This window comes from Dendrobates tinctorius, unplaced genomic scaffold, assembly GCF_039654945.1.
Source record: "Dendrobates tinctorius isolate UK_male_01 unplaced genomic scaffold, ASM3965494v1 ptg000452l, whole genome shotgun sequence".
Lineage (NCBI taxonomy): Eukaryota > Metazoa > Chordata > Amphibia > Anura > Dendrobatidae > Dendrobates > Dendrobates tinctorius.
The window spans coordinates 19186-32678 of NW_027362114.1; the positions used below are offsets into that span (position 1 = coordinate 19186).

The 13493-nt window shown below is 42.6% G+C and overlaps 1 long non-coding RNA gene across 5 annotated transcripts in view; it reads right to left on the reverse strand.

Moving 5' to 3' along the window:
* Nucleotides 1-260: 260 nt before the first annotated feature.
* LOC141077453 (uncharacterized) overlaps nucleotides 261-13493 on the reverse strand; it is a 128769-nt gene continuing 115536 nt past the window's right edge. For 3 of the 5 annotated variants that reach the window (XR_012227565.1, XR_012227564.1, XR_012227563.1), the window contains exons 2-4: nucleotides 5361-5463; nucleotides 5115-5282; nucleotides 3801-4848 (exon numbers count right to left, since the gene is read on the reverse strand). This is a non-coding gene — a long non-coding RNA (uncharacterized lncRNA). Of the gene's footprint in view, nucleotides 822-3800; nucleotides 4849-5114; nucleotides 5283-5360; nucleotides 7315-13493 lie in introns of those variants that run through there. The other 2 variants (XR_012227566.1, XR_012227562.1) reach the window with 2 other exon arrangements.

Sequence of the window (13493 nt, forward strand, 5' to 3'; positions counted from 1 at the left end):
ATATCCCACATCATCCCATCAACCAGAGCCACCGGACTACTACCCCTAATATCCCACATCATCCCATCAGCCAGAGCCACCGGACTACTACCCCTAATATCCCACATCATCCCATCAGCCAGAGCCACCGGACTACTACCCCTAATATCCCACATCATCCCATCAGCCAGAGCCACCGGACTACTACCCCTAATATCCCACATCATCCCATCAGCCAGAACCACCGGACTACTACCCCTAATATCCCACATCATCCCATCAGCCAGAGCCACCGGACTACTACCCCTAATATCCCACATCATCCCATCAACCAGAGCCACCGGACTACTACCCCTAATATCCCACATCATCCCATCAGCCAGAGCCACCGGACTACTACCCCTAATATCCCACATCATCCCATCAGCCAGAGCCACCGGACTACTACCCCTAATATCCCACATCATCCCATCAGGCAGAGCCAGGGTCTACTAGCCCTAATATCTCACATCATCCCTTCAAAGCCACCAGGCTACTACCCCTAATATCGCACATCATTCTGTCAGAGCCATCGGTCTACTACCCCTAATATTCCACATCATCCCGTCAGAGCCAACATTCTCAGGTTGGCGCTGTTACATCGATTAAAATTATACATGGGTTGGAGAAATCCGTCTTGTGTTTCTTTTTTTAATCTGTGCTTGAATTTTTAAGTTAGTGAGATGCTTCATGCCAGACAAACAGAAGTTCCTGATTCTGGGCTCCCCCTGCAGTCTGTGTCAGAGGGTGGTCTGTGTTGGCACGGTAATAAATTGTGTTATTTCCAGATTTACAGAAACATCCTAGAAATGATAAGAATAATAAGTCTCAGTTACCGCAACTGTCTACAAGGAAAACTGTTGCTCATAACAACCAATCACAGCTCAGCTTTCATCTTTTAATCCCTTTACCCCCCAAGGGTGGTTTGCACGTCAATTAGCGAGCCAATTTTTACAATTCTGACCACTGTCCCTTTAGGAGGTAATAAGGGTTAACAGTTGACCCGCGATTTCTCATTTTTGCAACAAAATTTGCAAAAACATTTTTTAGGGACCACCTCACATTTAAAGTCACTTTGAGGGGTCTATATGGCAGAAAATACCCAAAAGTGACACTATTCTAAAAACTGCACTCCTCAAGCTGATCAAAGCCACATTCAAGAAGTTTATTAACCCTTCAGGTGTTTCACAGGAGCAGAAGAAACGGGGAAGGAAAAAATGGAAAATGGATGCCAAAAATTGTCCAATTTGTCCAGAGAATGCTGATACCCCATATGTGGGGGGAACCACTGTTTGGGTGCATGGCAGGGCTCGGAAGGGAGGGAGCACCGGTTGACTTTTTCAAACTAAAATTGGCTGGAATTAAGATCGGACACTATGTTGCGTTTGGCGAGCCCCTGATATGTCTACACAGTGGGAACCACCGATTCACCCCATTTTGGAAACTAAACCCCCTAAGGAACTTATCTAGATGTGTGGTGAGCACTTTGAACCCCCAAGTGTTTCACTAAAGTTTAAAATACCCGGGCATGAAAAAAAAATGTTTTTTTCCACAAACATGATCGTTTAGTCCCCAATTTTTTATTTTCCAGGGGTAACAGGCAAAATTTGACCCCAGAAATTGTTGTCCAATTTGTCCTGAGGACACTGATACCCCATATTTAGGAGAAAACTACTGTTTGGGCACACGTCGGGCTCAGAAGGGAAGTAGTGATGATTTGGAATGCAGACTTTGATGGAATGGTCTGCGGGCGTCATAAAACAGAGGAGAAAGCGACTTGCCTATACAATGGGAACACCAGAGATATGGGTTTGTATAAACACAATTTTATTTTATTGAACAAATCCAACACAGACATGGAATAGCACAAACTCCATAAAAACATTTAAAAACATGTACACATAGAAGGAACAGGTCATGTCATGGAATAATGATGTGATAACCCACCCACATCAAAGAATCCCACAAAAATTGAGCAAATGACCACATAGAATATCTAATGAGACATGATTCATGATATGCATGAATAAAGCAGATCCAAACAGAATAAAAAAATACGGTCAAAGATATCTATGAGTAATAAAGACTTCACAGCACCAAGAAAAATATGAACTAAGCCCATATAGAACAATGAGGCTAGCATTTGTGCGGCCCTGGTGTGGTTAATGAAAGCATGCAAATCGCATGTTATCAAGGACATGCAGCCAATATGAGATAGTTAAATGCAAAAGCCCATATAAGACAAAGGAGCTGGTGGCTGAGCACCCCTGATATGGTTAAGAAAGGCATACAAACCACAAATTGCCAGAAGATGCAGACAAAAAAGATCAATAGACCAAAACTCCATGAATATGCTAATGCATGTAAGAAGATTAAAGTGCCTGGTGCCTCTGCAGGATTAGATGGTGGGGGGAGCAAACCCCACGTGTATCGCCACAAACGAGTGGCTTTCTCAAGGGAGGGATAGAGCGCTGAGTCCATGTGTGCGTCGGTCATATTTATATCATGAACACATGTGCGGTATAATTGAATTAACACTTACTGGAGTGAGGCGGCTGGAGAATCGCATGGCCGCGGCCATCTTGTCAGCGTGGCAAGGTCTAACAATAAAGTTAAGCAAGGTGATTAAACCGCGCATGCGTGGAAAACACCCAGCTGAAGTGAGGCGGTCAGAAGTAGTTGCGGCGTTGGCCATCTTGTCAACATCTGACAAGGTGGCAATAAAGTTTGGCAAATACCTTATTGGGATATGCGCAGAGATCAAAACCTTTTTCGCATGCGCAGATGTATAACGCACTGCCATATGAAAGTAGATAGCGCAAGCGCCAGAGCATATATTTGGATGCTTGTGCAAAGTACGTGCCTGCGACATTTGGGATAAAGTTTACCTTAAGGGCCCGTCACACTAAGCAATATCGCCAGCAATATCGCTATAACGTCACTGGTTTTTGTGACGTAGCAGCGATATTGCTAGCGATATCGCTCTGTCTGATACTTACCTCCTTTGCTCCCCCGCTGGTTATCGCTGATCGCGCGAGAAGATCCAGGACTGTTTCTCGTCGTCAGCTTCCTGCTGGGCTTCCTGTGGCGCCGACGAGCGAGGATGCGGGCGGGAGGACGCAGGATCGCCTAGTGTGACAGGTAAGTAACGACGCCCAACCCCAGCGATGTCGCTGGTGAGATCTGCCTGTGTGGCAGCTCACTAGCGACCACTTAGCGATGCACCAGCGATCCTGACCGCGTCATATCGCTGGTTGGGATCGCTGGTACATCGCTAAGTGTGACAGTACCTTTAGTATAGGACGAACAACACTATAAGTCTTTTTAATCAATCACTGCTGGACATTTGTCTATAAATAAGCCCTATGTATTGTGCAATGTAGACTATATAGCATAACCAATAGTTTATTCTAAATGAAACAGAACTACACGCATGCGCAGATGTCAGATATATGGACGTGAACAGCACATGCGCCAAAAACGTGCTTTAGCGCCTGCGCAGAGTTTATTCTTATGGTACTTAGGCTGAAATCTGCCTTAGTGCAACATGGAAGCAAAAAGAGGGCCGGTTGATCAACGCATAGCGTCTACCGAAATAAGCATAATGTGCTGCACAAAAGAGACTGAATAGATAGTTAATATTAATCTATTCTGGAAAAACAGAACTATGAATATATAAGCCATGTTTGTTAATCAATACATATGTATATACAATTCCATATCATATGCAGACGTGTTGACAAAAAGTGCATGGGTGCATGATATCGTATCCAAGACGCATCTATAGATGTCAATACAATTTTATTTATAGCATATGGGCACCCAATGCATCGTCACATCAATGACACCTATATGGAATCAGACACGTGCGAGCACATATACGTTGATCTGAATATATCTACACATGATAGAAAAATCGTGTCCAAGATGCGTGCTTGTATATGCACATTATGAAAAATCAGCACATGCTGTTGTGCCTAAGATATCTATGTGCATGGCAAATAGAGAAACCCCAACTGAGAAAAGGAAGACATATATAAATGGATAATACAGTCGTAAAGGTAGTATCTCAATTTTATATAAACTCAGAAGGGTTAAAAACTACATGATTTGGATTGGGTACAAATTTATGCACCATAAATAAAAACCTTACATCAGTGTGCAAAAGATGAAACGCACGGAAATCTTAAACAGGATTATCCTCATGCAGCATATGCTATTATAACAAGCAGCTCGTGTAGAAATCCAGATTAGTGTGCAAGACATTTAAACACACAGAACGAGAGACCAATAAATAACTCCTTTTCAGGATAAGCATGAGTCTTCCAACATAAAAATGATCAAAATGGGGCCAAAAACATGGTGCTGTGAATGATCAGATATCCTAGTAATATGGCAAACACACTGTGTATGGGCACAGACTAGTGTGCAATGAATTAAATACACAGAGTGAGAATACATGGGCAAACATAAGGAGCCAATAAATGGCCCTTCTCAAGGTGAACATGTGACTTCAAAAATAAGATCTGGTATGGTCACAATGGGACCAGGGACATGGTGCTATGAATGGTCAAATATGATGCCATAAATAAACAGCCAACTTGAATGTTGGCAGACAATGAGCAATCTTGAACAAAGACACAACAGGCAAGAATAGAAAAATGAAAAAATGGTAGGGGAAAGAAAGTCCATATGCGCTTTTTACAAAAGCAGGTGGCTGAAATTTAAAATCTTGCAGAGATTGATGATTCAATCGCCGGATCAAATGTACGTTATTTCAGATGAAAGCTGTAGCAAGACCTGAAAGGGTCTTGGAGTCCTGGAAACCACCTAAGATATAAGGAAAGAAAAGGAGGTGAATGTAAAGGCCTGGTATTATCCATAGAAACCTGAAAATAGAAGCTCCTCATTTAATCCCTGTGGGGCCATACTCTTTAAATTGTAGATCCAGCATGACTCCCTGCGAAGAAGTTCTTCTGTTGGATTACCGCCACAAATGTTACTCCGTATTTGATCAATTACTAACACCCGTAAACCCTGATGTCTACCTCCATGATAGTCCAAAAAGTGACTGGCCACAGAGGTTATGGGCTTACCCTTCTCACGGTCCATTTTGGCCTTATTCGCATTTGAAATGTGCTGTTGCACTCTCCGTCTGAGTTCTTGGCTGTTTTGTCCTACGTAAATTTTAGGGCATAGGCGGATCAAGAGATAAATCACATTTCTAGATTTGCAGTTGGAATAGTGCCTCAATTGAATTGTACCTGGAAAAATTGAGAGTGTAATGGTATCAGAAGCGATCATGAACGGGCAGATAGTACATCCACCACAAGGAAACGAACCTGATAGACGATGCCCAGTGCCAATCCTTGTCGTTGGTCGTTGATAATGACTGGTTGTCAATGGTCTTTCAAGTTCTTAGCCTTTCTGGCTACGATTTTTGGTCTATCAGAAAGAAAAGGTTTTAGTTTGGGTTCGTTCAGTAAAATTTCCCAATGCCTATCTAATACCTGATAAATCTCGCGCCACTGGTTATTGTAGGGAGTGATCAAGTTAATGGTATGAGAAGAATTTCGAGATTTAGGTTGAAGCAATACAGACCTTTCATTTGTCAAAGCTTTCTGATAAGCCTGGGAAATTACTCTGCGTGGATAGCCCCTTTCCACGAACGGTCTGCGGGTTTCATGTTCCGTTTGCAGAGCCCCTGATGTGCCTAAACAGTAGAAACCCTCCACAAGTGACCCCATTTTGGAAACTAGATGCCCTACGGAACTTATCTAGATGTGTGGTGAGAACTTTGAACCCCAAAGTGTTTCACTAAAGTTCATAATGATCGGGTACGAAAAAAAATTTTTTCTCCACAAACATGATTGTTTAGCCCCCAATGTTTTATTTTCCCAAGGGTAACAGGAGAAATTAGACCCTATAAGTTGTCCAATTTGTCCTGAGAACACTGATACCCCATATGTGGGAGAAAATTACTGTTTGGGCACACATCGGGGCTCGGAAGGGAAGTAGTGACGTTTTGTAATGCAGATTTTGATAGAATTGTCTGCGGGCGTCATGTTCCATTTGCAGAGTCCCTGATGTGCCTAAACTGTAAAAAAAAAACACAAGTGACATCATTTTGGAAACTAGACCCCCCAGGAACTTATCTAGATGTGCCCCCTTTTTGGAACTAATTTACTGCTTCCTGTAAAGTAAATTAGTAGTGCATGGAGGTGTGGTACAATTTGAAGCAATCCTTCATACACAGGCCAGGTTTTTCTGGGCAGGTGTCGCATTGATAGATGGTGTTCTTGCGTATTCCCCTTTTGTTACACACTTGGCACCTTTTTTGCGACTTACCTCTTTTTCCAGTTTGTTGGACCTCTCCCAGGAAATGCTGACCTGGTACGATACGAGCACCTTCAGTTCTGGAAGTACTGGGGCCCGCTCCTTCCTTAGTGCCAAATATCAGGGCCTTAACTACTACCTCCTGGAACTGAAGGTACGACATAGTGACAGCAGGAAAACGTTGAGCATTGCCATTTGTATGATGTGCACGGCCAGCTTTTTGTACCACACCCTGGCCTTTCTCAAAGCACTGTACGGTTGGAGGAGTTGATTGGAGAGATCAACGCCCCCATGTTTTTGTTGTACCCCTGTACACAGTCCGGTTTGCAGACCTGTGTAGAGATACCTTGTACAGTGCTGAGGGCGCTGCCACCACCGTGTATGGTGGTAAAGAAAAGGACATCCCTCTTGTACTTGATCACCAGCAGGTGGTCGCTAAATTGGGCTCTGCTGTCACCCCTTCTGAGCATCTGCCCAAGTAGTGTCTTTGGGAGGCCTCTCTGTTATGATGAGTCACCGAAGGAGGAAAAAACAAAATACCAGCTAAGTCCAGAAATACCAGAGAGGTTGGCAGCTATCGGTTTGCAGACCCCTGAACCTATCCACAACAACAAGCAGTAGCCGTGGGGGGTTCCTACGGTGCCCTAGACCCCTCGATCACAGCCGGAGAACTATATAGCCTAAAGACAGAAAGGGGAAAAACTAAACTGCCCCATAGCAGACCCCAAAGCAAAAGGCAGCCCCCAACATATAATGACGGTGAAGCAAGATGAAAACACTAACACAGATAGAAAGACAGGTTGAGCAAATGATGGGGCCCAAGCTAACTACATAGGACAGGATAGGAAGGCTGCTGTCTGCCATCCGCAAAAACCCTATCAAAATGAGACAACCGACTGATAGGAAAAACAGGCCCTGAAGTCGCTAGGCTTCAAAAGACTATATCAGCACTCAGGTAAATTCTGAAGACAGAGCAAAATATCAACAGATCAGAGACAAAAATGGAATTCAGCTCACCCCCGGCCGGGGATGGCAGAACTCCCAAAAAACAAGGCAAAACAAAAACAAAACAGAAGAGTACAAAGCAGAGCAGAAAAACTTAGCTTTGAGATGCAGGAATCAGACTGGTCTCAAAGAATCCAGCAGGAAAATCACCAGCAAGGAAGAAGGGCGTCAGCAGCCTTATATCCAGTCCTCAATTCCAGCCACCCAGTCATAATCTAGCTGCCCAGGTGTTTGGTAACCAGTCTCACTACCTTCCTTCACCAGAGGAGGGAGTTCATCAGACCTCAATGGTGAAGGGAAAAATGAACTCACAACAGTACCTCCCCCTTGAGGAGGGGTCACCGAACCCTCATCCATGCCACCAGGGCGATCCGGGTGAGCCCGATGAAAGGCACGCACCAATCTTTCGGCATGAATATCAGAGGCAGAGACCCAGGAATTATCCTCCTGACCATAACCCTTCAACTTAACCAAATACTGGAGCCTCCGTCTAGCCAGACGGGAATCCAGTATCTTCTCTACCTCATATTCCATGTTACCTTCAACCAATATAGGGTCAGGAGGTGCCACCACAGGAACTACTGGTTCAACAAACCTCTTCAATAAGGACTTATGAAACACATTATGAATTTTAAATGTGACAGGAAGAGCCAACCGAAAAGAGACCGGATTAATAATCTCCAAAATCTTGTAAGGTCCAATAAATCTAGGCTTAAACTTAGGAGAAGCCACCTTCATAGCAATATTTTTTGATGACAACCAAACCATATCACCCACCTTAAACTGGGGACCAACGGTCCTACGCCGGTTGGAAAACCGCTGGGCCTTTTCCTGGGAGAGAGACAACTTATCCACTACTTGGTCCCAGATCTGGTGCATTCTCTCCACCACAGTGTCAACACCTGGGCAGGCAGAAGGCTCCACCTACCCTGAAGAAAATCGAGGGTGAAAACCAAAGTTACAAAAAAAAGGTGACATCAAAGTGGCAGAACTAGCTCTATTATTTAAAGCAAATTCGGCCAAGGGCAAAAATGAAACCCAATCATCCTCATCGGCAGAAATAAAACATCTCAAATACGACTCCAAAGTCTGGTTTGTTCTCTCCGTCTGCCCATTGGTCTGAGGGTGAAACGCAGAGGAGAAGGACAACTGAATTCCCAGCTTGGAACAGAAAGTCCTCCAAAATCTAGACACAAACTGAACTCCTCTGTCAGATACAATGTTCTCAGGAATCCCGTGCAAGCGAACCACCTGTTGCAAAAACAAGGGCACCAACTCAGAGGAAGATGGCAACTTAGGGAGTGGTACAAGATGGACCATCTTAGAGAATCTATCACAAATCACCCAAATAACAGTCATTCTCTGAGAGACAGGCATATCAGAGATAAAATCCATTGAAATATGGGTCCATGGCCTCCTGGGCACCGGCAAAGGCATCAACAAGCCACTAGAGCGAGAACAAGGTTTAGACCGGGAGCAAGTCCCACAGGACTGCACAAAATTCCTGACATCACGAGACAAGGCGGGCCACCAAAAAGATCGACTCACCAGATCTCTAGTACCAAAAATACCTGGATGACCAGCCAATGCAGAGCAATGAACTTCAGACATCACTCTCTTCCTCCACTGGTCAGGAACATACAACTTTCCACTGGGACAACGCTCAGGTTTGTCCTCCTGAAACTCTTCCAGAGCACGTCTCAAATCGGGCGAGATGGCAGTAGGGTGGATTGATTTAAATCACGCCGATTTAAATCATGATTTAAATCACGATTTAAATCAAAAGATTTTTTCTATTTAAATCGGATCGATTTAAATCATGATTTTAATCATGATTTAAATCAAAAGGTTTTTTTTTAATATAAATCACGATTAAAATGAGAAGTGAGAGCAGTGTGCATGTGCGCCCATAGTTACACGGACGAAACTAGGGGCAACGATCTAACGCCAGGGTGAGGGGGGGACCCCAAAGTAAGTAAAAATCTTTTTTGTTTTACTATATGGCAATAGGTAGGTGTTTAAAAGCAGCATGTCTTAATTGTATAAACTATTAATAGCCTCCACATTTTGTTCATACTGCCCCTTTAATTCCACACTTCTAGCTTGGTTTCAGTTTTGGTTTAGTTTCTTTTTCCCTGCATTCAGTTGACATGCCCAAACTTGTTGGATAGTCAGCAGTACTTGGCTCAGGCTGTAGTAACATCAGCAGTGCTTGGCTCAGGCTGTAGTAACAATCAAACTTCATAAGTGATCTGTGTGAGCCATGGCAGCAGGTCGTAAGAGAGACCCTATTTGGGTTCATTTTGTTGAGATGCCAGCAGCAGATCTTGGAAAGAAAGGTGCAAGAGCAAAGTGCAAATACTGTCAAAAGGATATCCAAGGACTTGTTTGCCGTTTGAAATCACATTATGAAAACTGCAACCAGAAGGGAAATGAAGATGTTGATAGTGATACAACTAATGTCAATGAACCCCCACAGCTTCTTATGCACCAGGAGCCTAGTACTAGTGGTAAGTCTGGCAATTAATTTACAACCTATTTTTTTAACAGACATTTTACTGGGATGGTTAAAGTCTATGAAAAGAAAAATTTCTAGCACTGGTAGTTCTGGAGTATAGAATTTAAATTTATGTTAAGGCAATATTTCACAGAAAATTAACGCTAAAGGACATGTGCACCTTTATTTTTTTAAGGTGCACATGTCCTCCCCCCGCAGCGCTCTTACCTCCGATCCCCGCAGCGCTGAGATCCGTGGCTTCGTTTTGACCGTCCGCCTCCCGTCCTCCGGTTGCGGCCTACTCGCAGTGATCCAGCGGCGTGACGTCAGCGGGCCGCACGCTCCATTGAAATGAATGGAGGCGCGCTCGCGGACGGGCAGAACGAAGCCACGGATCCCCGCAGCGCTGACATCGGAGGTAAGAGAGCTGCGGGGGGGAGGACATGTGCACACTGTGACTGGCTGCACCTTAAAAAATAAAGGTGCACATGTCCTTTAAGTAAAAATAAAGTGTATACGCTTATTTTTTTTTTATTGTAGGCTGCAATTCACTTTTGAAGTCTGCCAAATTGACCATTTTAAAAAAAAAAACATTTTTAAAACTTTTGTGACATAATTTTTTTCAGTTGCTGAGGCTCTGATATTAGTTACCAGTATTACAGCAACCTCACCGGAAAACTTGAGTAGCATAACTTTTGAGACAGCCCTTATAGGACGAGGACCATTACATTGTTCAAAAAGTTTGTTTCAATATTTTCGTTATATTTCTTCAAATACGCAGTCGATTTATATTTTTAATTTCTGTGCTTTCAGGGTCAAATATGGCTTGTGCTGCACGTGACAATCAATATCTGGGTACAACTTCAACAAAGCAGCCCAAAAAAAAACTTTGCGTGCAAAGTGTAGAAAAATTCATCTTAAAGACTACGACGAGCCAGAAAGAACATTTTGATGAATTAATTGCTAAATTCATATTTGCAACCAATTCTTCTTTCCGACTAGTTGAGCACCCATTGTTTGTACAAATGATCGAAGGAATTAGACCAGGCTACAAACCACCAAGTAGATTTGATATCTCAGGAAAACATCTTCAGGCTGTATACGACATAGAAAGAGCGGCTTGTACAAAATATTTGAAAGACAAGGTTGTTAACATGAGCTTGGATGGTTGGAGCAACATCCACAACGACCCCATAATTTGCACTTGTGTCACAACAGAAGATGGTGAAACTTACCTTACAGACACAATCGACACATCTGGAAATTCACATACTGCTGAATATTTACTTGAAATTGCTAAGAACTCAATTCACCAATGCCAAGAACAGTTTGGATGTAAAGTAAGGAGCTTAGTTACTGATAACGCAAGCAATGTGGCAAAAATGCGAGCGGAACTGGCACAGGATGACACAAATGTCATTACATACGGTTGTTCTGCCCATTTGTTGCATCTTTTGGCAAAAGACCTGCATATTTTGGGTGTCAAGGAACATGTTGTAGAAATTGTTAAATATTTCCGCAATAATCATTTTGCACATGCAACCTACAAGGAAATGGGAGGACTGAAGTTGGTTCTACCACAAGATGTTAGATGGAATACCTTGGCTGACTGCTTGGAACTGTTTATTAACAACTGGTCAAAATTACTGTCCATTTGCGAAACACATCGGGATAAAATTGATGCTAATATACGAAGCAAAGTATTAAATCTTGGTGTGAAGAGAAATGCCGAGGACCTTTTGGAAAGGTTAAAGCCAATATCGATTGCGTTGGATAAAATGCAGAAAGATACTGCAACCATAGCTGATGCCACAGAAGTTTGGAAAGATTTAGAAGGTTCTCTAGATCTCTTGAACCTCTCAAACAATGTAAAGGTTGCAATACAGCACCGCAAGGACCAAGCATTAAAAGAAGAACACTATTTAGCCAATATCTTGCATCCCATCTACAGAGGGAAAAAATTATCTGAGGCGGAAATCAACTCTGCAATGGAGTGGCTCGCCAATACTAACCATGACATTGTGGCAACTGTGCTGAAATTGAAGTGTGAATCTGCACCATTTCAAAAATACATGTTTGCAGATAACGTCGTTAATGAACTAAAACCACTGGACTGGTGGAAGTCGCAATCACTTGTTCTTCCAGCAAAGATAATAAATCTAGCTACTCAGCTACTGACTGCATCGGCTTCATCCGCAGGAGTAGAGAGATTGTTTTCTTCATTTGGTTTTGTGCACACAACAGTCCGAAACCGCTTAGGATTAGGAACTGCTAAAGCAGGACAACTGGTTTTCCTATAAAAAGTCCTAAATAAACAGTAGGCTTAAAGGACTGATGTATTCACTGAAGATGTTTGCTTACTTCAAACGTTAGAGATAGGCTATTGTTAAAAAGTACTTACTCTCTGTAGTTCAATTCTGAGTGTTTAATAGTGCAAATAAAAATTATTAGGTTTCATAATCAACTGTTTTAATATTTTTATTTGTGTAAAACAATTAGATTTGCAAAAAGACAAAGTTTTGCTTGTGTACAACTTGATTAAAAAATCTGATTTAAATCAAATGATTTAAATCAAAAAAATCTGATTTAAATCAAAAAAATCTGATTTTTTTTAAAAAATCAAGATTTTTATCCACCCTGCATGTAACATGAAGATAACTATGTAATTGTCGGATGTCATTGAGACATATAGTAATATACAGTCCAGATCAAAAATATAAATCCAACCAATATTGGGAAATCCTTGCACAACACCGATGTATATACATATTAGCTCCATATGCAGTAAAGCTAGTCAAATCTTCCCCCACATTGGAGGATTCATATCGTTTGATCTCTAGTATATTGGGCAATGCGCTTCAATGGAAGTGAGGTTCTTGGCTCCGCCCACATTAGCTCTTATTTGTCATTTCACGGAATGTTTTGGTGGTTAGCTTTGCCCCCATAAGCTACTACTTGTGATGTCACCAAATGTTTTGGTTGTTGGCGTCACCTCCATTAGCTTCTACTTGTGATGTCACTAATGAGGATAGTAGCCCTTCAGAAGACAATGGCGCTTGACTGCCTGTTAGCAGTTGAAGGGGGCACTTGCGCTGTTATAGGAGAGCAATGCTGCTCCTAGAAGATGCACATGATTCAATAATGGATAAAGGAAAGGAGCTGCAGCAAAAAGCTGGAGATATATCCAAGGAGGGATGGAATCCCTTTTTCTGGATGGGGTCTATCAGAGTTGGGTTAAACAATTTACTCTCAACTTTTCAAAAGCCCACACAGTATTGGTAGTGATAGGATTGATGGTGTTGAGCTTGATTGCCTGGAAATTATTAATGTGATGTGATTCTCACTGCAGGAAATTAATTATATATTGGAGCCACTGGAAGACACAGGCGGAAGAGGGACACTGTGCATGAACAATATATGGATCCTTTGCAGCCCAATAACTCATCATAACGCCCAATTTCATCTGCTTTGGAGGTTGAAATGGGTCCCCTTACCTCTTGGCCCGTGGGCAATTTCACAATTTGTACCAATAACATGTCCAACCCTGTCCACCCCTGAATAGTACCATAGGAAGGATGACTACAGCTACAGAGGTGACCGTCTGATAGCCTAGGTCGACTACCCACCTCTCCTGAAG